Source organism: Gopherus flavomarginatus, chromosome 3, assembly GCF_025201925.1.
Source record: "Gopherus flavomarginatus isolate rGopFla2 chromosome 3, rGopFla2.mat.asm, whole genome shotgun sequence".
NCBI classification, from domain to species: Eukaryota; Metazoa; Chordata; order Testudines; family Testudinidae; genus Gopherus; species Gopherus flavomarginatus.
This window is the reverse complement of record NC_066619.1, coordinates 208,355,109-208,376,946: the sequence shown is the minus strand read 5'-3', so window position 1 is coordinate 208,376,946 and position 21,838 is coordinate 208,355,109.

Below are 21,838 nucleotides of genomic sequence, written 5' to 3'. Positions count from 1 at the left end.
GAGCAGGAGCGAGAACCAGAACCAGAACCAGAACCAGAGTAAATCAGAAGAAACCTAAAAGAGCAGAAAAATCAGAAGCAGCAGCAACATCAGCAGTACTGCTGCCACAGTGCAGAAAGACCCTGACAAAAACAGAGGGAAAGAAGCCTACAGAGAGTAAGCATTCCCGCTATAGTAAATAGAAATAGGGTGAATGAATGTGTATGCTTGGGATAATAAAGATGAGTGTGGTGTGTATTTTTGTTACTATATATAAATGTTAGGGCTTATTAGGACTGCTGTCAGTGTCCTGCATATGACTGATCACCTTGTGCAGAAAATCACTTAAGTCATTCCAAGTGTATGATGTTACAGTTTTGGGTACTCTAACTTGTATACTTGTGCTAAGGGATTTATGTTTATGCTTTAATTTCAGTTTAGAGTAATTGTATTGGGAAAATTTGGTTACACTAAATAAAGAAAAAAAATTGTTTTGGGAAAGTACTACCTGAGTATAAATCTTTTGAGCAGACGGTTGTACCATGTCCTACCAGGGATGAAAAGATCTAGTTAGGAAACTAGAACAGAAAGGCACAGGGGATTCTTCTAGGGCAGGCCACCTCCTTTTACCTTGCAGGAACAGATTAATAGGTCAACATCTTGGGAATCCGGAAGAAAGCAATAGGAGGGCTAATCTGGCATCCTTGGGTCTCTTCTTGGGGTAACAGTGTGAATATAAAATTACAGTGTAGACATTTGGGATTCGGGCTGAGGCTGAATGCCTACACTGCAATTTTATAGCCTGGAAGTCCAAGCCTCCTAAGCTCACATCAACTGACACAGGCCAGCCATAGGTGTTTTATTGCACTGTAGATGTACTGTGTATCTCCATATGCACAAACTTTATACAAGTGAAGGTACCTAACTGGTGTATCTTGGACCTTAACTCCGATTCTGATTGGGTGGTGTCATGCTCATTTTGCATCTGTGTAAGCGCCTATGCAGGGCACTGATGAATCAGACCCATAGGATTTCCTTGTTCTAACACAATCTCACTAAGTGGGGGCTCATAAAACCTTTGGAAAGAAGCCAGATCCTGCAGACTCTCAGTATTAGGATGTGGAGGGGGAATTTACAGCAAGACCTGTGAGGCTCATCTGGCCTCCTTTATGAGTCTTAGGAGGTTCACCAGGGAACTTCTCCTCCCTTCTATCCCAACAACTCTTAGTAGCCTGGCTAGTCATGATCAAGTTAGTGTTCATCAGAGGCCAATCTGAGCCAGCTAAGAACCGTGGGGGCTGGCAGCCGTAATGCTCATGAGATGTGGAGGCCATGAGCTTCCTAAGGCCAAGAAGAGGCAGAGACTACAGGCTGTCAGGTAGCTTAAGTTCCTAACACGTGATGGGATCAAGGAGAATCCGCAAAAAAACCTTGGGTGGGACCCAGACATCAGCAGAAGGCCACAGGGGAAGCAAGGAAGGGGTTCATAACCCATATGGTTCCCTCTGTGTCAGCTGAGAGCAAGAGGTAGGGGCAGTCTCCTGTCCTCCCCACCCCCACCATGCACATCTCTAAATTCTGCAGATTTCCCAAGCCTGCTAACAGCCACGTTTCCTCATGTTTTCCCTTTCTGGGAACCTCAAGATGTTCTTTCAACTTTAGGAAGTCAAGAAGAGGGGACACCTTCATACACTTCCTGTATGATAGTGCTCTCCATTTTAAATATAGGGAATCATTCTCAATCTAGCAGAATCTTTCAAACTGGAAAAAAATATTAATCATGATGACTGTAAGTATTCTCTAAGCTCTGCAGAAGAAGCCCTGATCCTGAGCATTTAGAGATTATCAGAAGTGGGACTATCTCCCTCCCTAGGGTGAGGACAGTGACTGACAGGAGACTTAGGCCTTGTCTAAGCATACCTTTAAATATGCTGGTATGGTTAAGGTGGCATTATTCAAATCAGGGTGGATGCAGTTATATCAGTATAAAAATGCTTAGAGGAGTATATTTTATTCCTCCATAGGAAGGTGAATACACCCACACGTTGACACACCACTGGGGATGCCTGACCATCACCGTTGCACCATGAGGACCCCAACTTGATACCTATGAGATCTAGCTCTGTCTTCCCCTTCCCTCATGTGGCCCTGTCATAAACAGATGGCTAAGGGTTAATGCCTCTTTTACCTGTAAAGAGTTAAAAAGTTCACCTAGCCTAGCTAACACTTGACCAGAGGAACCAATGGGGGAACAAGATGTTTCAAAAGGAAGGAGGGAAGTTTTTCCTTTGTTGTGAGTTTCAGTTTCAGCCAGAGTGAAAAAGATCAAGGAACCAGCCTCTTATCAGAGTAGTAAGTTTTAGAAAGGAATAAATAGGTTTATGTTTATTTTCTTTGTAACTTGTCTTGGTACCATTAGGGAATTATCAAAATTTGGTATTTGGGTATTTTTTTGTGTGTAAGTAAATTTATGCCCAGGGGAACATTCTCTGTGTTTTGAACCTGTTGTCTGTGAGAGTAGCTGGTATGCTAATCTCTCCCAGAGGGTTTTCTTTTACCTTTCTTTTCTTTAATTAAAAGACTTTTTCTTAATACCTGATTGATTTTTCCTTGTTTTTAGATCCAAGGGAGTTGGATCTGGATCCACCAGGAGTTGGTGGGAGAAAGGAGGGGGGATGGTTAATTTCTCCTTGTTTTAAGATCCAAGGGGTTTGGATCTCTGTTCACCAGGGAACTGGTGAAGTCCCTCAAGACTATCCAGGGAAAAAGGTGGTATTTGGGGGTGATGGCGGCGATACCAGATCTAAGCTAGTAATTACGCTTAGAAGTGTCCATGCAGGTCCCCACATCTGTATCCTAAAGTTCAGAGTGGGAAAGGAACCTTGACATGGTGAGCAGCGGTGAGGGATTTTTTAGGAACCAGAAGCCAGATTTTTTTCCCCTCCTTTGAGATGCTGGGGAAGCAGTGAAGGAGAGATACCCTGAAGGCAAACAGATAAAGGTTTTTCTAACACGGCTTTGTTAGAAAGGATTTCCAGCTGGGCTTAGCTGGAGGGTAATTAACAGTTTGCAAAAGACAAGTTACAAACCAGTTTTTCTGGTGTCTTCTCATTCTGAGAAGTCCAGTTAAAAGCAGTGGGTTTTTTGTTTTTTTTTGCCTCGCAAACCAAGATAGCTCAGGCAGAGCAGGGAAAAATGTCAGGCAAGCGAAAAAAAGACATACTGCAGGAGCTTGAATTAGCCAAACTCTGGGCTGAGGAGAACCAAAAGGAACATGACAGACAGATGGCCAGAGATGAGGCTGCCCGCAAAAGAACTATGGAGGAGAAACAAAAAGAGATGGAGGTGAGAGAAAGAGAAGAAAAAGCCAAAGAGGCTGACCACCAGAGGGCTATGGAGAGGCAGAGGGAGGCCCACAAGCATGCCCTGGAATTAGCAAGGGCTAAGCAGGAGTTACCAGCCAACCCTAACAACCCTTCTCCAGGTACTGTTTCCCATCCCAGAAAATTCCCCACCTACAAGGCAGGTGATGATACTGAGGCCTTCTTAGAAAATTTTGAAAGGGCCTGCCATGGGTACAGCATCCCTATAGACCAGTACATGATAGAGCTGAGGCCACAGCTCAGTGGACCCTTAGTAGAGGTGGCAGCTGAAATGCCTAAGGAACACATGAATGATTATAAACTTTTTCAACCGAAGGCCAGAATCAGAAAGGGGCTAACACCTGAGCATGCCCATCGGCGGCTCAGAGCCCTAAGGTGGAATCCAGATGTGTCATTTACCCAACACGCCTACCACATTGAAAAGAATTGGGATGCCTGGATATTAGGAGCAAGTGCTAAATCTCTGGAAGAGCTGTCCTTCCTAATGCAAATAGAGCAGTTCTTAGAGGGTGTTCCTGAGGAAATAGATAGGTACATCCTAGATGGGAAGCCCAAAACTGCAACCGAGGCGGAGGAGATTAGAGCCAAATGGGTGGAAGTGGCAGAAAAGAAAAAAACTACTAGCAGTTGGAGCGAATATCAGAGGGGGCAAACCGAAACTAAACCCTATCACCGGGGGCAACACAGGGCCCCACCTACAACCCAAGGAAAGCCCCAGACCCCTTATGGTCCCACCTCACCAGTCTCCAGCAACCCACCTCGGCCCAGTGACCAGTCAGCTGGGTGATGTTTTAAATGTAATGAACTGGAACATATAAAGGCCCACTGCACCAAGAACCCCAACCGATTACAGTTCATTACACCACAATCACACCAAAGATCCCCCGACAAGATGCCTCTCAAATACCCTCGGAGCGAAGGGAAACCTTGAGAGTGGGCGGAAAGAAGGTTATCGCGTGGAGAGACACTGGGGCACAAGTGTCAGCTATCCACCAGTCCTTAGTGGACCCCAAATTCATCAGCCCAGAGGCCCAAGTGACAATTCACCCATTCATGTCAAAATCTTTGAACTTGCCTACAGCTGAGTTGCCTGTCCAGTACAAGGGCTGATCAGGAATGTGGACATTTGCAGTCTATGACAATTATCCCATCCCCATGCTACTGGGGGAACACTTGGCTAACCATGTGAAGCTGGCCAAGAGGGTGGGAATGGTCACACGCAGCCAGGCCAAGCAAGCTTCCACACCCATCCCTGTTCCTGAGCCGTCCACCAGGGCCAGACAGAGGTGGTGGGACCAGACTGTCTACCCATGAATGCTACAGTGAATCCAGTCCCAGAACCGGAACTGGCAAAGCAACCAGCACCAGAACTGTTGCCAGCACTGACTCCAGCGCTTGCAAACCCATCTACAACTCCAACGCCAGACGGCACCAGCAGGCCTGCACTGGCAGAACCAGCGAACAATCCTACCCAAGAGGCTCAGCCAGAGCCTGAAATATCACATAGTGCACCAGCGGAGAGCGGTTCACAATCAACGAAAACAACCCCATCACCTACATCACTTCCAGAGGGACCAAGCCCAAGTCCACAGTCTAAGGAGGAACTGATGTCTCCAGCCTCAAGGCAACAGTTCCAGGCTGAGCAGGAAGCAGATGACAGCCTTTAGAAAGCTTGAGTGGAGCACCCAACCGCCTCTCAGCTCTTCTAACCGATCCCGGTTTGTTATAGAACAAGGACTTTTATACAAGGAAACTCTTTTGGGTGGACACCAGGAAGACTTGTGTCCTCAAAGACAGTTGGTGGTTCCAACTAAGTACCGGGTAAAGCTATTGAGCTTATCCCATGATCATCCCAGTGGCCATGCTGGGGTGAGCAGAACCAAGGACCAGTTGGGGAAGTCCTTCCACTGGGAGGGAATGGGCAAGGATGTTGCTAATTATGTCTGGTCTTGTGAGGTGTGCTAACGAGTGGGAAAGCCCCAAAACCAGGTCAAAGCCCCTCTCCAGCTACTCCTCATAATTGAGGTCCCATTTCAGCGAGTAGCTGTGGATATTCTGGGTCCTTTCCCAAAAAAGACCCCCAGAGGAAAGCAGTACATACTGACTTTCATGGATTTTGCTACCCGATGGCCGGAAGCAGTAGCTCTAAGCAACACTAGGGCAAAAACTGTGTGCCAGGCCTTAGCAGACATTTTTGCTAAGGGTAGGTTGGCCCGCCGACATCCTTACAGATTCGGGAACTAATTTCCTGGCAGGGACCGTGAAAAATCTGTGGGAAGCTCATGGGGTGAATCACTTGGTTGCCACCCCTTACCACCGTCAAACTAATGGCCTGGTGGAGAGGTTTAATGGAACTTTGGGGGCCATGATACATAAATTCTTAAGTGAACACTCCAATGATTGGGACCTAGTGTTGCAGCAGTTGATTTTTGCCTACAGGGCTGTACCACATCCCAGTTTAGGGTTTTCACCATTTGAACTTGTGTATGGCCACGAGGTTAAGGGGCCATTACAGTTGGTGAAGCAGCAATGAGAGAGGTTTACGCCTTCTCCAGGAACTAACATTCTAAACTTTGTAAGCAACCTACAAAGCACCCTCCGACACTCTTTAGCTCTTGCTAAAGAAAACCTAAAGGATGCTCAGGAAGAGCAAAAGGCCTGGTATGATAAACATACCAGAAAGCGTTCCTTCACAGTAGGGGACCAGGTTATGGTCTTGAAGGCACAACAGGCCCATAAGATGGAAGCGTCATGGGAAGGGCCATTCACGATCCAAGAGCACCTGGGAGCTGTTAACTATCTCATAGCATTCCCCACCTCGACCATAAAGCCTAAAGTGTACCATGTTAATTCTCTCAAGCCCTTTTATTCCAGAGAATTAAAGGTTTGTCAGTTTACAGCCCAGGGAGGAGATGACGCTGAGTGGCCTGAAGGTGTCTACTATGAAGGAAAAAGTGACGGTGGCGTGGAAGAGATGAACCTCTCCGCGACCCTTGGACATCTGCAGCGACAGCAGATCAAGGAGCTGTGCACTAGCTTTGCACCAATGTTCTCAGCCACCCCAGGATGGACTGAACGGGCATAGCACTCCATTGACACAGGTAATGCTCACCCGATTAGAACCCCACCCTACGGGTGTCTCCTCATGCCCAAGCTGCTATAGAATGGGAGATCCAAAGCATGCTAACAGTGCATGGGCATCTCCCGTGGTTCTAGTTCTCAAACTAGATGGGGAAATACACTTTTGCGTGGACTACCGTAAGCTAAATGCTGTAACTTGTCCCGACAACTATCCAATGCCACGCACCGATGAGCTATTGGAGAAATAGGGACGTGCCCAGTTCATCTCTACATTAGACTTAACCAAGAGGTACTGGCAAGTACCGCTAGATGAACCCACCAAGGAAAAATCAGCCTTCATCACCCATGCAGGGGTGTATGAATTTAATGTGCTTCCTTTCGGGCTGCGAAATGCACCCACCACTTTCCAAAGACTTGTAGATGGTCTCCTAGCAAGATTGAGAGATTCTGCAGTTGCCTACCTCGATGATGTGGCCATTTTTTCTGATTCATGGACAGAACACCTGGAGCACCTGTAAAAAGTCTTTGAGCGCATCAGGCAGGCAGGACTAACTGTTAAGGCTAAAAAGTGTCAAACAGGCCAAAACAGAGTGACTTAACTTGGATACCAGGTGGGTCAAGGAACGATAAATCCCTACAGGCCAAGGTGGATGCTATCCAAAAGTGGCCTGTCCCAAAGTCAAAGAAACAGGTCCAATCCTTCTTAGGCTTGGCCGGATATTACAGGCGATTTGTACCACACTACAGCCAAATCGCTGCCCCATTAACAGACCTGACTAGAAAAACACAGCCAAATGCAGTTAAGTGGACTGATGAGTGTCAGAAGGTCTTTAACCAGCTTAAGGCAAGACTCATGTCTGACCCTGTGCTAAGGGCCCCAGACTTTGACAAACCATTTCTAGTAACCACAGATGCATCTGAGCATGGTGTAGGAGCAGTTTTAATGCAGGAAGGACCGGTTCAAGAATTTCATCCTGTCGTGTTTCTCAGCAAGAAACTGTCTGAGAGGGAAAGCCACTGGTCAATCAGTGAAAAAAAATGCTATGCCATTGTGTATGCCCTGGAAAAGCTATGCCCATACGTTTTGGGGACGGCGTTTCCAGCTACAAACCGACCATGCTGCACTAAAGTGGCATCATACTGCCAAGGGAAACAACAAAAAACTTCTTTGATGGAGTTTAGCTCTCCAAGATTTTGATTTTGAAATTCAACACATTTCAGGAGCTTCTAACAAAGTAGCTGATGCATTCTCCCATGAAAGTTTCCCGGAGTTAACTGGTTAAATTGTCATTGGAATGTGAAAAATCTTGTAGTTTTACATAATTAGTAGTATATGTAAAGGTGCATGTGTTTTATTAATCTGTTTATTCTGAAGTTCTAGCAAGAAATCACCGCCAGTGTGGTTCCACACTGTCTGAGATTTGGGGGACGTGTCATAAACAGATGATTAAGGGTTAATGCCTCTTTTACCTGTAAAGGGTTAAAAAGTTCACCTAGCCTAGCTAACACCTGACCAGAGGAACCAATGGAGGAACAAGATGTTCAGAAGGAAGGAGGGAAGTTTTTCCTTTGTTGTGAGTTTCAGTTTCAGCCGGAGTGAAAAAGATCAAGGAACCAGCCTCTTATCAGAGTAGTAAGTTTTAGAAAGGAATAAATAGGTTTATGTTTATTTTCTTTGAAACTTGTCTTGGTACCATTAGGGAATTATCAAAATTTGGTTTTTGGGTAATTTTTTTTGTGTAACTAAATTTGTGCCCAGGAGAACATCCTCTGTGTTTTGAATCTGTTGTTTGTGAGAGTAGCTGGTATGCTAATCTCTCCCAGAGGGTTTTCTTTTACCTTTCTTTTCTTTAATTAAAAGACTTTTTCTTACTACCTAATTGATTTTTCCTTGTTTTTAGATCCAAGGGAGTTGGATCTGGATCCACCAGGAGTTGATGGGAGAAAGGAGGGGGGATGGTTAATTTCTCCTTGTTTTAAGATCCAAGGGGTTTAGATCTCTGTTCACCAGGGAACTGGTGAAGTCCCTCAAGACTATCCAGGGAAAAAGGTGGTAGTTGGGGGTGGTGGCGGCGATACCAGATCTAAGCTAGTAATTAAGCTTAGAAATGTCCGTGCAGGTCCCCACATCTGTACCCTAAAGTTCAGAGTGGAAAAGGAAACTTGACAGGCCCTTTTCATTCCCCACGATCTTTCTACTGTCCCCTGTCTTTCTCGGATTTCTATCTGATCCTGAGATCAACCACACCACATGGCACCAGTAGAGCTACATGAGATGGCCCATCCAGCTCTGTCTAGCCTGAGAAGGACGAGTGAAGGAGAGGATGTGACCAGACCACTCAGGTGATGTCCCTGATCAGGAAACTGAGCTGGACTCTGGAACAGTAGCAGTTGCAGACAACCTGCTCTCCGAAAGCATCCATCCATGGCTGACAAGCTGACCTGGGGCCTAAGATCATCAACAAAAAGAAATTTTCCCTATCTTTACCATTCTATCCTCTGTGTGTCTGTTTTGCCAAAAGCAGGAAAGTACTCATCATTCATGAACATATTGAACAGCACCTACCCTTTCTTCCCCACCAAGAAGAACTGCTTGACAGAATAAGAAGCTAATCCCCATTGTTTGAAAAAGAAATTTAGATAATTGATAGCTTTTGCATAATCTCTCAAGCTCAGATTCGATGCTTTTTTGCTTTCTTTTGATTCTTTTTCTTTTGTGTATGCCAAGCAATACATTTCTGAACTTTGGCATGAATTTTCTAGAATGTTTGTGATGATACAAAGCAGATTGTGGTTTCTGTACTTGGAACCCTGAACCTTGTTTAAAACTGTTTAATGTTGTGATGGCAGTCATATTAACACCTGTGATTCTCTGTGTTCATTTACTCCATTCAGATTAACACAGCAAAGCTTTGTTTGAGATGCACATTTGCCAGGTTACTAGCATTTTTATCTGTAATAGTTTTGAGTGGTAACATGCATTCAAACAGCCTGCAACCTTAACTTCAGAATAATAAAGACTCTTGTGTGGAAAAACATTATGCATATATTATTTTCCTTAGAATTTTATCTTGCCTTCTCTGCGCCTTTTTTCACAGGATATCAGTATTTATTTTTAATTCTGCCTGATGTGTGATCCATTTACACCATATTTTATCACTGGATTTTTTTTCTCTTCCTGCCCACTCTCTGTCCCCACCTTTCCCCCACAGTTAATAGAGCAGAAACCTAATGATATTAAAGTTCAATGTTTAATCCTATGATATATGAATATATAATAAATTAGGCAAAATAAATGTGCTTATCTTCTACTTGTATTAAAGGCTTATGTGACTGAATAATGTAATGCAGTCTTGCATAAAAACGATGGCATGTAACTATGATCTATATTTGTATATCTTATTTTCTCTGTTGTTTCCTTTGAAGACTTGGGGCCTGATTAAAGTTAACGGAATGGCTTCTGGTAAATCAAAAGGTATTAGATCTAGCCCTAAAACAATCAGGCCTGATTCTCCTCTCCCTTGCACCTGTGTAATTATTTACATGTGGGTGTAAAACACACCAAAACTGAATGCAAATTTGCCCAAGTGTAAATTATTACACGGGGTGCACGGCAGGTCCCGCATTTCTTTCTAGGTGTATCTGATTTGTTCTCTCTGTTATTAATGCTGATTTCTGATTTACAGCAAAACTTTAAAAAATTGAAATGGTCTTTATGTTCACTCCCCCCCACCCTCTAGATTCACTTGAGTACTTTCAGAATTGTAAGTCCTTGATTTGTAGTTGTTTATACAAAACACAAAGGGTCCACCTCTCTAAATAGTCTGGCCTTATAATTGGCGTAGAGGATCATAGTAAAACATGAACTGATTGAATCAAACTATAAAATTGCTATTAAAAGTGCAAAAGCCAATAAGCATTCTGGCCTTCAGATCACCTCTCTCTATTTTGTATCACAGCTTTCTTGTTACAGAAGTCTATTCCTACTTATCTCTGTTGGGCTATGCTGTGGTTCATGGAACTTATTCATTGACTAGAAACTTTTTTAGGGAAGAAGAAATCAAAGGCCAACTACTAAGTTTTATAGGACCACAATTACTGTGATTAGTTAATTTCTGTCACTTCGTTTCTTCGTATTTATATTAAAAAAGCCAGAATTCTTTCTCTTTGCAGCTGTAGAGTGAGTCCTTCCTCCAGCTATTTTGGTTTAACCCCATCCTTCTTGTATGCAGGCAGACTTAGATATTCATCTTTTGATGTATAGTATAAATACATATTGTTCCTGTGATAGTTAAAATTACATTAATTTTGTTTGTTAATTTCCATAGGTTCTCTTGTTTTTGTGCCATGAATAAGATATTTTCAAATGTCAGATTTTTCTGTATGTTACAGAACAAGAAACAAAGCTTTGGACACACCCTGAATATGTAGGGAAGAGGAGAGGGAGAAGTCAAAGTGGGCTCTATGTGCTGCATTATCTTCACCAGTCAAACTGTTACTTGCTGTGATATCTGTGTCCCCCCAAAAAGCAAAAGCATTGTAAGAGTGCGGTCAATCATGTTTATTCAGGTAGGAACATCTTCACTCCACCATCATTTCAAAGGCTTTTATGCAGTTTGGAATTCAGATAATGAAAAATGTTCTATGGATAAAATTGAGGATGACGGTGACATTAGCACCATTGCAACATCTTTTTCTATTAGCATGTCTGCAGCCAATACAGTCTGTCACTTGTAAAGATTTCTTTAACAAACAGGCTTAAGCGTAGCTCATTAGAGCTTTCACTCAGAAAATATCAAGATAGCTATAAAACTTCTGCAATTTTCTCCTGTGGAAAATACCAGTTTGGGCCCTTCCTTCTGTGCATAGATCCATGGTACTCTTAAATTCCTTTGAGATGTTATTTCTCTTCTTTCAAAATTCACAACATAAAGTGAATTGTCTGAATCTTGGTCAGGCAGTAGTTATTCAAGGCAGCCAAAGGAAGAATTGTAGCAACTTACCATTGAGGTGTAATGTACAAGAAAGCAGGCAGTGTGTCTCACTACTCATTAACTTTCTTCTCCATCATCTACAGAAAGCACTTGCAACAAAATCTCGAGGAGAATAGCATTGCTGTTTAAAAGCCATTAAAAAGCCTCATAAAGCTACTTGAAACAAAAATAAAAGTGACTTTTCTTCACCAGAATTGAGAATGGGATGTATTGTCACTGACTTGAGAGGAGCATTTCTGGAGAAGTTCATGAGGTATATTTCACTCAATCTTTGTAGTCGTTTTCTCAAAGTTGTGAATATTCTCTTTAATATACAAGCCAAAACAAAGTAAACTGTAAAGAAATGGATGCAATATATCACTATCAGTAGATTTTTACCTTCCGTATGTTGCCGTATTTTCATGAACAGAAAAAAGCTGTGCATGAATACTGTGTGGACTAAGCAATTCTGAAATAGACCTGTTTGTTTGGTTTTAGTTGTTTTGATCTTCAGGGCACACTATAAAGTGCATCTGTTTGCATAAACTGCTGCAAAAGGGTGGGATTTGATGGAGATTTGATATACAATGGGGAGGTCGTTTTGTGTTTTTTAGCAGTTTGAGTTCTGCTGGCTGTTGGAGGAGAGTATGCTGCCTTTCAATTTTCTTAAGTTTTTGTATCAAAATCGCTTGTCCCAAGGGTCTCTAGAGCTTTGGATAGGGGCCAATTTTTACATATGTATAAATCTAAATAAATAATATCACTCATCAATGGATAGTTTGATGCTGGAGTTCTTTTTGAGTCCTTTTTATGCTGCTACTTATTTGCTTCTCATATTGGCACCTTTATCTGCTTTGCGGCTTTAGTGTGGGATTGAGAGTAACAAAGTTTCAGTACGTCCATTGAATGCCAATGGTCATAGGAATTACTAGCATTGGCTCATGCTTACACATATGTTACTCTAGGCCATAAGCAGCAATGACTGGTTTGTATCTGCATCAAAGGGCTGTAAAGAATTGTATTTGTATGGGCTTGGAATGAACTTCTTCACTTACAGAGGGAAAAAGCACTATTTGGAGGGAGACATCCTAAGACTGCAGGTGTGCTTTCTTGTAATCTGGTTCATTTTGCCAAAGGTTCCCAAACTATCTTAATTTGCAATAGTTTGTGGTTGTAGTTTCATAATTTGGGATTAGTTAGCCCTGAAAGATGTAGATACCCTTAAATAAATTCTGATTCCTTCCTATCCAGAGCAATGTTTTCTTACTTTATGCTGGTGCAGGTGATAGTCTGTTCTGGACACAGTAACCATTCTGGGCTGATAGCATGCTGCCTATATCATGTCCTCAAGAAGAAGGCCCATACCTCTTCTGCTACAAGAGGTCCAGACCAGAAGGGACCTTTGTTAACTTTCTATGGATTCTGCTGATTTCTCTGAGCTTTCTGTCCAGGGCCATCTAGGCAAAAAGATAAACAGCTAGATTATGGCTGGCCACAGTCTTATGAAAATTGCCAGATTTCACTTGATCCAGATGATGGTTTGATCTCATCTTCCCATGCTAAAGTTGGCTTTTCCTTTTATATGTCATACTTCTTGAGTGCACTTAGAAAAATCAGAGTGCAGGCTTTTGGCTGCCTGATAATTCTGGGGCAAAAAAAAAAAAAGTTGAACTTCAGTGAGTTATTGTAGCCTAGAGCAGTGTTTCTCAGATGCGACCACCATGACTACATGCACCAGGCCTCATGGGCAGTGATTGGTGGGGCAAAGAGCCGCCCCTCCCTTTCTCTGTTGCTCTTGGATGTGCCACATTGGTGTTGGTTCTGCCACCTGGGGCACAACGCTGGAGGAGCAGGTAGCCTGTGAGTTCCCCACCTTCCCGGGGTGGTGGGGCTTGGGCTTCAGCCCTGGGGTGGCAGGATGGCACTCTCCAGCCACCAGACTGTGGGGCTTCAGGCTCTGACCCCGTCCCTTGGCCACGGGGATTTCGGCTATGGCTCTAGGGCTTCAAGCTCCTTCCTGGGGCTCCGTCCCCTGGGCTTCAGGCTCTGGCTCCCCGCTGCCTTCTCCCCCCTCATCGCCCCAGGCCCTGCTGCCTATACATCCACCTCCCAGTCCAGGGCTTAATTTGTCCCCGAGACAGGGTAACTCTGCTGTGAAAAGTGATACTTGTATGTTTGTTAATATCACTTTTTCACAGCAGACTTAGTAGTTTGCTGGGAGTCAGTGAAAAATATTAAGACATGCAAATATCACTTTTCACAACAGCAGACTTACTACCGAGCAATAAATAAATTACAATGATTTTGATGTGCATATTTGCATGTTTATTTGTTTTTGAAAAGCTAATTAAATATTTTAGGAAAAATTGTCAGACCAGCCACCAGCAAGAGTTTGTGGCCACACTCTGATGCTGGGCTGTCTCTAACTTTTTTGCCGCCCCACGCAAAAAAAAGAGTGCCGCCCCACCATAACACTCCCCCCATGAGCACCGCGCTGCTGAACCCTTCCCAAGCGCTGCGCTGCCCAAGCCCCTGACCCCCCGAGCACTGCGCCACCCAAGCCCCCCACCCTCCGAGCGCCACCCGGCCGAAACAAAAACAAACAAACCCCCAAAAAAACCTCCAGCACCTCCTGGCCAAACTAAAAAAAAAACAAAAACCGAGCACCGCCCCACCCCAAGATGCTGCCCCAAGCACGCGCTTGATCGGCTGGTGCCTGGAGCGACCCTGCTCTAAGGCCATTGAAAAATTTGTTGTGAGAACCCATGGCCTAGAGCATCTTTGCACCCTAGTTTTAAATGTATTTGCCATCTCCTGGTTAGTCTGAAACTGTTCACTGTTTGTGATTAGGAACAATGAGTCAGACTGTCTTTTCAAGCAATTTGTATATTGTTAACATTTCCCCACTTTCCTCTTCAGATGGATTAGAATGAGGGTGATACAATCATCTGTGGCACCCTGTGCATCTGAAGTCCAGCAGTAAGTAAATCCGAGGTCCGTTTCAGTTTTCTCTCTATACTGACTTTTAATAGCACACCACTTTACATCACAAATGCACAAGTCTTGCATTTCAAGAACTTGGTGTCATGAATGCATGGTCTATGCAATTATGTTTTTTAATAGGCATGAATGATCTCTGCATGTTCCTTGTATTAGATCTTGTAATATTGATGCTTTTCACTATCCATACTTTTGCCAGTATGAGTAATAAATTAATTCTTGTAAAGAGCCTTGAGATCCTCAAATTAAAGAAGTTATAAATGTGAAAAGCAAATAATGAACCTGATACTATAGCTCTATAGCAATCCAAAAACAAACACTTCGTGCTTTTAACTCCTTTCTGTCAGGCAATAGAAGATAAGGTTCTTTTTCACTGCCAGCAGGTATACGAGAACCAGAAGTGGGCCACTTACTTAAAAACATAATGTATTCACAGAGACAATTTGTTATGCCCCCTTTGTGTACCCAAGCTGAGCTATTTCTGCTGTCTTACCAGACCAGGAGTATATAAAGGAGAATAAATTAAAAAAATAATAATAAAATAATCTTGGCCGGCATGGAGAGGACTTTCAGTCTATGTTCTACTGATTCTACTGATAGTGATGGAACAAGTAAAGTAAGGCACAAACATATACCTCATGTGGGATGGCAGCTAGTGCTCCCTTCCCGTCTCAGCTCTATCTAAACTGTCTTTGACAATTCTCTAGCAAGCAATCCAAAAGAAATGCAACTAATCATCACATCATTGTTAGAATCCAGAACAGTCTCTCCAAAGTGTGTATTTCAAATAGTACAGTATAGTTTGTAGGCCAGATCCAGAAGTTTTTCCTAAAACCTTAGAATGTCTGAGTCTGCTTTTTAAGTTTGCTTTTTTTTTCCCCCCCAAGACTATAGACATTGGTCAAATACAGAACTGAGTGAAAGACTCTCATTTCAATCTGAATGGAGTTGTTTTTTTTTGTTTTGCTTGTTGTTCTTTATTGTTATTACGTAATTACAGAATAGAAGTCCTAGGGGGACAGGTTAACAGAATGACTTTGAATATCTCATTGACTCTAGGTTAAAAAAAGCAAATGGATGAGATCCTGGAGTTCTCTGTCACCTGCCTATCACAGGCTTGTGACTTCAGGAACATCCTAGAGGTACAGGCAGGGCGGTCCAAAATGCTGCATCAGTTGAAAAGCATTAATCTGTAACCAGAACAATATGAAACAAAGATCCTTTTTAATGATGTTATTGTAGAGTAGGCTAAGTACACTTGGGACCAAGAAGCCTCTTGTGTCATGCCTGTTGTGATTCAGTGTATGTTGCTATGATACTAAAGGGATAGGTCTAGAGTAGATGAGCGCTGAGCTAAAGGATGTTAATGAGGTTCAGCTTTGAGGTCTCATTTACTGGCTTTGCACACTATTTGGAACTGCACAGAATACATCCAGTTTTTGTTGGTGCTGCTTATTAAAGTAGAGACAAGATTCTGACTGAATAGGTGCTACAGCAATGACTCAGGGTACTGATGATGGAATAAAATCCCATTCAGTCTTTACTAAATGAGAAATTCAGAGAATGGGCCGGGTAAATATCTGGAAATCAAAGTAATTGTAGATTCTCAGGTCAGAAGGGACTACTGTGATCATCTAGCCTGACCTCCTGTATAACACAGGCCACAGAACTTCCCTGAATTAATTCACCTTTTTTTATTCTAGATCATATCTTTTAGAAAAGCATTAAATCTTGACTTAAATACTTAACTATTTCCAATGATGGAGAATCTACCACTGTTGGTTAGTTGTTCCAATGGTTAATTACCCTCATTGTAATGAAAATAAATTAAAAAAAAGGTGTGTCTTGTTTGCAGTCTGAATTTGTCTAGCTCGTGCTTTGAATGATTATTGATTTTGTCTCCTAGATTGAAGGGCCTGGGTTGGGACCCGATGGAGTGGGAGGGCCTGGATTCCCCTACCCTGTTCCCCCTCCTCCCTGTCATGAGAGAACCCAGAAGTAGGGGGATGAAGGGTCATGCAGGAGAGACTAAGGCCCACTACATATGACCTGGCAGGACCCCCTCCAAGACAAGCAGACTGAAATGAGCTCTGAAGCCATTGCCTAATCACTAGGTCAGCTGGCGACTGGATTGACCTGCTACACCCATATAGGTATGTATAGACTGATCAAGTCTCCCCTTACCCTTCCGTTTGTTAAACTAAACAGATTGAGCTCCTTTTCCAGTCCTTTAGTCATTTTTGTTTCTCTTCTCTGAACCCTCTCCAATTTATTAACATCCTTCTTGAATCGTGAGCACCAGAACTGGACAGAGTATTCCAGTATCAGCCACAGTAGTGCCAAATACAGAGGTAAAATAACCTCTTTACTCCTACTTGATATTCCCCAAGGATTGCATTAGTCCTTTCGGCCACAACATTGCACTGGGAGCTCATGTTCAGCTGATTATCCACCATGACTCCAAGTGTTTTTCAACCTGCTTCCCAGCTTCCCATTTTGTAAGTAAGGCCTTCATTCTTTGCTTTTAGATTTGAGTTTATATTTGACTGTTTTAAAACACACACTGTTAGCTTATGCCCATGTTACTAAGTAATCCAGACCCAGGTTTTAGATTCATAGAGCTCAGTAAATAAAAAGCGTGACTTCTAAAACTTTCAGTTCTAGTTTAGGTGAGAAACTAGTCTGTAAATCTGAACATGAGAGATCCTTTCAGTTCTCATCCTTGTGTGTGCTTTGTACCTATAAATGAAGAGGGGCTGGAAATGGCCTCGGTTGAACTCTTCAGTAATCTGACCAACTATTTTAAGAAGTGGACCCTTTTCTTCAGAGTTTGGCCTTAGTGATCCATCTTCAGGATGGTGACCCTCAACAGGTGACCATGAAACAGCTGAGCGTTCATCTGCTTGCTTGCAGCATGTCTCTTCTTTTTCATGCAGCCCTGAGGTACCACTCAGTCCTGTCTAATCAAGCCCTGCCTTGTAATACAGTAACACTTGCAGTCCTTCCTTTTTAACAGCTGAGCCAATGCATGTGAGTCCTAATCTCCAAGCCTGGTCGTTGTAGTTATTCCACCCCATCAACTCTTTCAATCTCATTAAACAGAATGGCTTTCCCTAGGATTCAAGATTCTCACCTTCTTTTAGATGTGAAGCATGACCTTGTAGAAAACAAGTACCTTTCCTTAGATTCAAACCACTCTGCCGATATCTTAATACTCATCTGTATGAGAAGGCCATGATTGAATTCAGAGGTTTTATCAGTAAACTTTTCAGGCTATTGGTAAGTATATTCTGTATCTTGCAAGTTGCAGAGCAGGCATTTATGGAAGAGGAGGGATGGAGGGTGATGTAAGCAAAAGTGTGTTAAAGAATTTCTGATTTTCTAGAAAGCTAATTAAATTACTCAGATTCTCCCATGCCTTCCATATTGCACCATCCTACTCACTTTCTCTACAAGCTGATTTATATCCATACCAAGATCTTTTGTTAGTCATGAATCTGAAAGCATTTATATGGGATTTGTCCCCTCAGTGCCCTGTACATCTCTGTGTAAACATAGAGGTTTCAGCTCAGCGGTTCTCCTTTATTCATCATTTCCCTTTCATCATTAGAGTAATAGTTGCTGTCTCTTGTTCTCCATGTTCATCTGTCTCTCCTCCCCTGTCTTTTTTCTTCTTAGTGGTGGAGTCTTTTTGTATTCTTAGTCCTGGACAGAGGTTCTAAGGATTCCCTACCCATGTTTTCCTTACACAACTCTACCATTCAATGGAGGCTGACTTCATCAACCACTATCTACTCCAGAATTACTTGATTCTAGGAATCCTCTCTAGAGCCCAATAGTACATTTCCCTGAACTAGATAATACTTCAGAGAGTCTGTAGGTTTTAATTATAGAAGCCAACGCTTCTAATTACCTGGCTTAGTAGATGCAACATGGGAAGATTCAATCATGTTAGTATTTAGAGGCAGATAGAGCCAGTATTTGTAATAACTGGTGTCCAGGTTTATATCTAAGTCCAGGAACAAATGGACAAATGAGACAAGAAGTCATGGATGATGACTGCTAATGACTCTCACCTTAAACAGGGGGTCTGAATTCCTTCCTTCTCTATAGAACTATCCATTCCTTTCCAATGAAATGTTAGTTGTGCTAATAGTGTAGAGTAGTGCACGCCACTACATCTGCACACAGTCTTGCAGGCATTCAAACATTCACACAGAAAACACACTGATTTTCAGATACCTTGTTTTAAGTGGTATTTGTAAAGTTGTTTTCTCTATCCCTGTACCCTGCTAATGGATTAAACCATGAACACTTGCTTGCATTATTTTAAAAGCATTTCAGATCACTTGTGAACACCAATCTCTGACAGTTATTCTGACTAGAACTCTTGGATTTACAGAAAACCTTCTGCCCCTAAAATTGTGTGTTTTATGGATGCCGGTAGTAGCTGATGCTCATGAAAGTAGTTGAACCCAATGAGTACATACCATAGGAAATACCTCAACCTAGGAGCCAGTCCAAGGGGGTGTAATGCGTTTCTTTCTTTACCTTCCTTGAGCAAAAGAGGCATAAGTACTGCAGGCATATTTCCAATGAGATGAAGTTTAAAAGTTCAACCCCATTGTGACAGCCCAACAAAATGGTCATTTTTCCATTTACTTCTGCTCTCGTGATATTTTTGTTTTTCCTTTCCTTTAAGTATCATAACTTTATTTTCCTGGAGCTGTATTCTGTCGTAAAATGAGCTCTGTACAATACTCCATGCTTGTAATCCTTTGACCTAAGCAATCTCATTGTGGTGTTGTTTTATCTATTGAGTGCTGCTGCATCTGATGCAGTCATATTCCTGTCCTTTATTGCTGTGATATTTTAGGTGGCTTTCTGGAGACTCTCTGCCAATGTTTCTTCTAGTGGATAGTATGCTGCCCTGGACTTCTTGGCTTTATCAATTGAGCTGTGGATTCATCTTGTTGTGAAGATGGGTGTCAGTGGACATGATTTGAAGGCTAGAAAGGGTGAGTGTGAATGTTTTTTGTTTTCCCCCTTATAAGTATTTGAAAGGAGCAAATGCTCAGAGAGCTTTCTAGCTTTGTCCATATATGACTTACTCTCTCTCTCCTATCCTATATTTTGTTGCCTGAAATGTGCTACTGGTTAAGAAGTTTCATCCCCTGATGTTAAGGGGATAATGCCTTGAGTATCTTTTTTGTAAACTATAACTAAGGCCCTTGGATTTAGTTTTGATGATATTTTTACTGAATTTCCCACTTTTCGCAAAAGCTATTTGCTTTTTACTGATTTTTTTTTTTACTTGAATTTTGGACCATTCAAATATATGAAAATACTGATTACGTTAAGAAAACCCAGTACATTAGGTAGATGTCTATTATAAATCAAACTAAGTATAAATATGAGGATGTCTGTTAAAGTACGGCAGTGTAGTTGAAGATACACACACACACACAGACAAACACACATGCATATGTGTATGTATTGTTAACGTACAGTTCATTAAATAAACAAAAGCATTAAACTGGTTTTGCTTTCAATACTCTTACTTTTCTCTATTTGTTGCTTTTCTTCTTGTTTTCCTCTCTCCCAGTCTTAACCCCAATATTTACCCAGCAAACTATTAAATTAATTTTTTGCACCGATTTTCACCAGTTTTTAAACTTTTATAGTGAACATTGAAATTCCCAGGGCATTTGAAACAAAATAAAAGCCAATATCAAAGGGCCTTGACTATGACTCTCTTTCTGAAATCTGTTCCAGTTTCACTGAAAAGCCTGATCTACACTTACTGATCTGGTACTTGTTCCAAAGTGCCACACTAAAGAATGTTACATGTCCTGGTTTCCCTCTCAGGAGCAGCTTCAGCAGATCCCATAACAATTATTTATCCTTTGTGACATAGCTGTGTTCTTTCCCTTGAAAGTCATGCTCTTTACAAAAATCCCAGGGCAGAATCATCTCTCATATTTAGGCCCCAATCCTTATGTCTAAGTGATCTTTTCTTGACACAGAATTTGAGGGGTGCAGGGGGGAAAGGTGACTTTCTGAATCTGGATACGTCTCTGATGTGCTTATATGAATGAAAAATGTTAGTTCTGGTTTTAGATAGGATATTATAAAGCAAATTATAACAATCTTAACTGACCTTGCAGCACATAACATTGTAACAATTGCCTGTGTTTATATCTGGGTATATCAGGTCAGCAGCAATTAACAGTGATCTCTGTATTCTTAGGTTGCCATACTAGAGTTACCAGCATTGCTTACTGTTATGCCAAAAGACTGTTCACATACAGGCAAGACTCCCATGAAGCTTTGTGAAGTAGTGCTAAGAGGGACAAAGAATTACTTGTAGGTAGCTTTTACTTGATTATAGAGCAAAAATATATATCTAAAGATTACCATGGTCAAAATTGATAATCCCCAAAATTGATAATCACTGAATAATTGTATGAAGCTGAAATGCTGGGGCTAAGGGTTATTATGCTGTATATTAGAATTTCTTATAACTTTCATGATCTGTAAACCAGACTAATAAAACATGTGTATCACCATTAAATGATAAACTATGAGACTATGGATAAATGATGATTAGCTGTCCTGTCAGTCTTAATTAAAGCTGCTGGATACAAATAGAAGTCTTTTCTCAGAGCAATTAACATGGCAGTTGAGAATACACAAAAGTTTTAAATTCATAGTAAAACCTTATGTTATAGAGGAGAGAATGAACTGTACTGAATATAGCAATTCACAATTTCAGAGAAAGTTACAGACTAGATTTTGCACTTTTGAAGAAAAAGGTAGAGACATATATGCATTTTAGCAAGTGGAAATATTTCTTCCTAGCCTGCTGAACAATGGCTGCATATCTACAATTATTCCTGCAAATGTGCAGAGAAATTAACTAAATTCCTAATAATGTAACTAGAACTTTGGGTGCAGTGGTCACTGTGCTTAGAAACTGGTTCCAGAGAGATACAAATCTCATCCACTGTCAAGCTCCCCTTTCTTTTTATGTGCATGAGACAAACCTGGACAGGCCACATAGGAGAATATTATAACTTTCACAAGTTGTACGCTGACAAATACCTTTGGTAGTTTCTGACATACCTGGTGTGATGCACAAAGTCTCTATACTTCCACTTCTGTGATACTTAGAATCCTGTACTGACTGACTATCAAATATGACAAATCTAATCCAACCACTATTTTATCTAGGCACAGATAGCATTTGTGACTTATTCTGATTTGGGTTTTTTAAATTAGCATGCATGTAACATAATTTCAGCCATAGTATAGATCTTCCATATGGTTAGGTGACTTATATGGTACATAAACCTTAAACTTTAGGTTTTCTTTTTATATCCAGCCCTGCTCATTATCAAAAGTCCTTTTCTGCTGAATGCC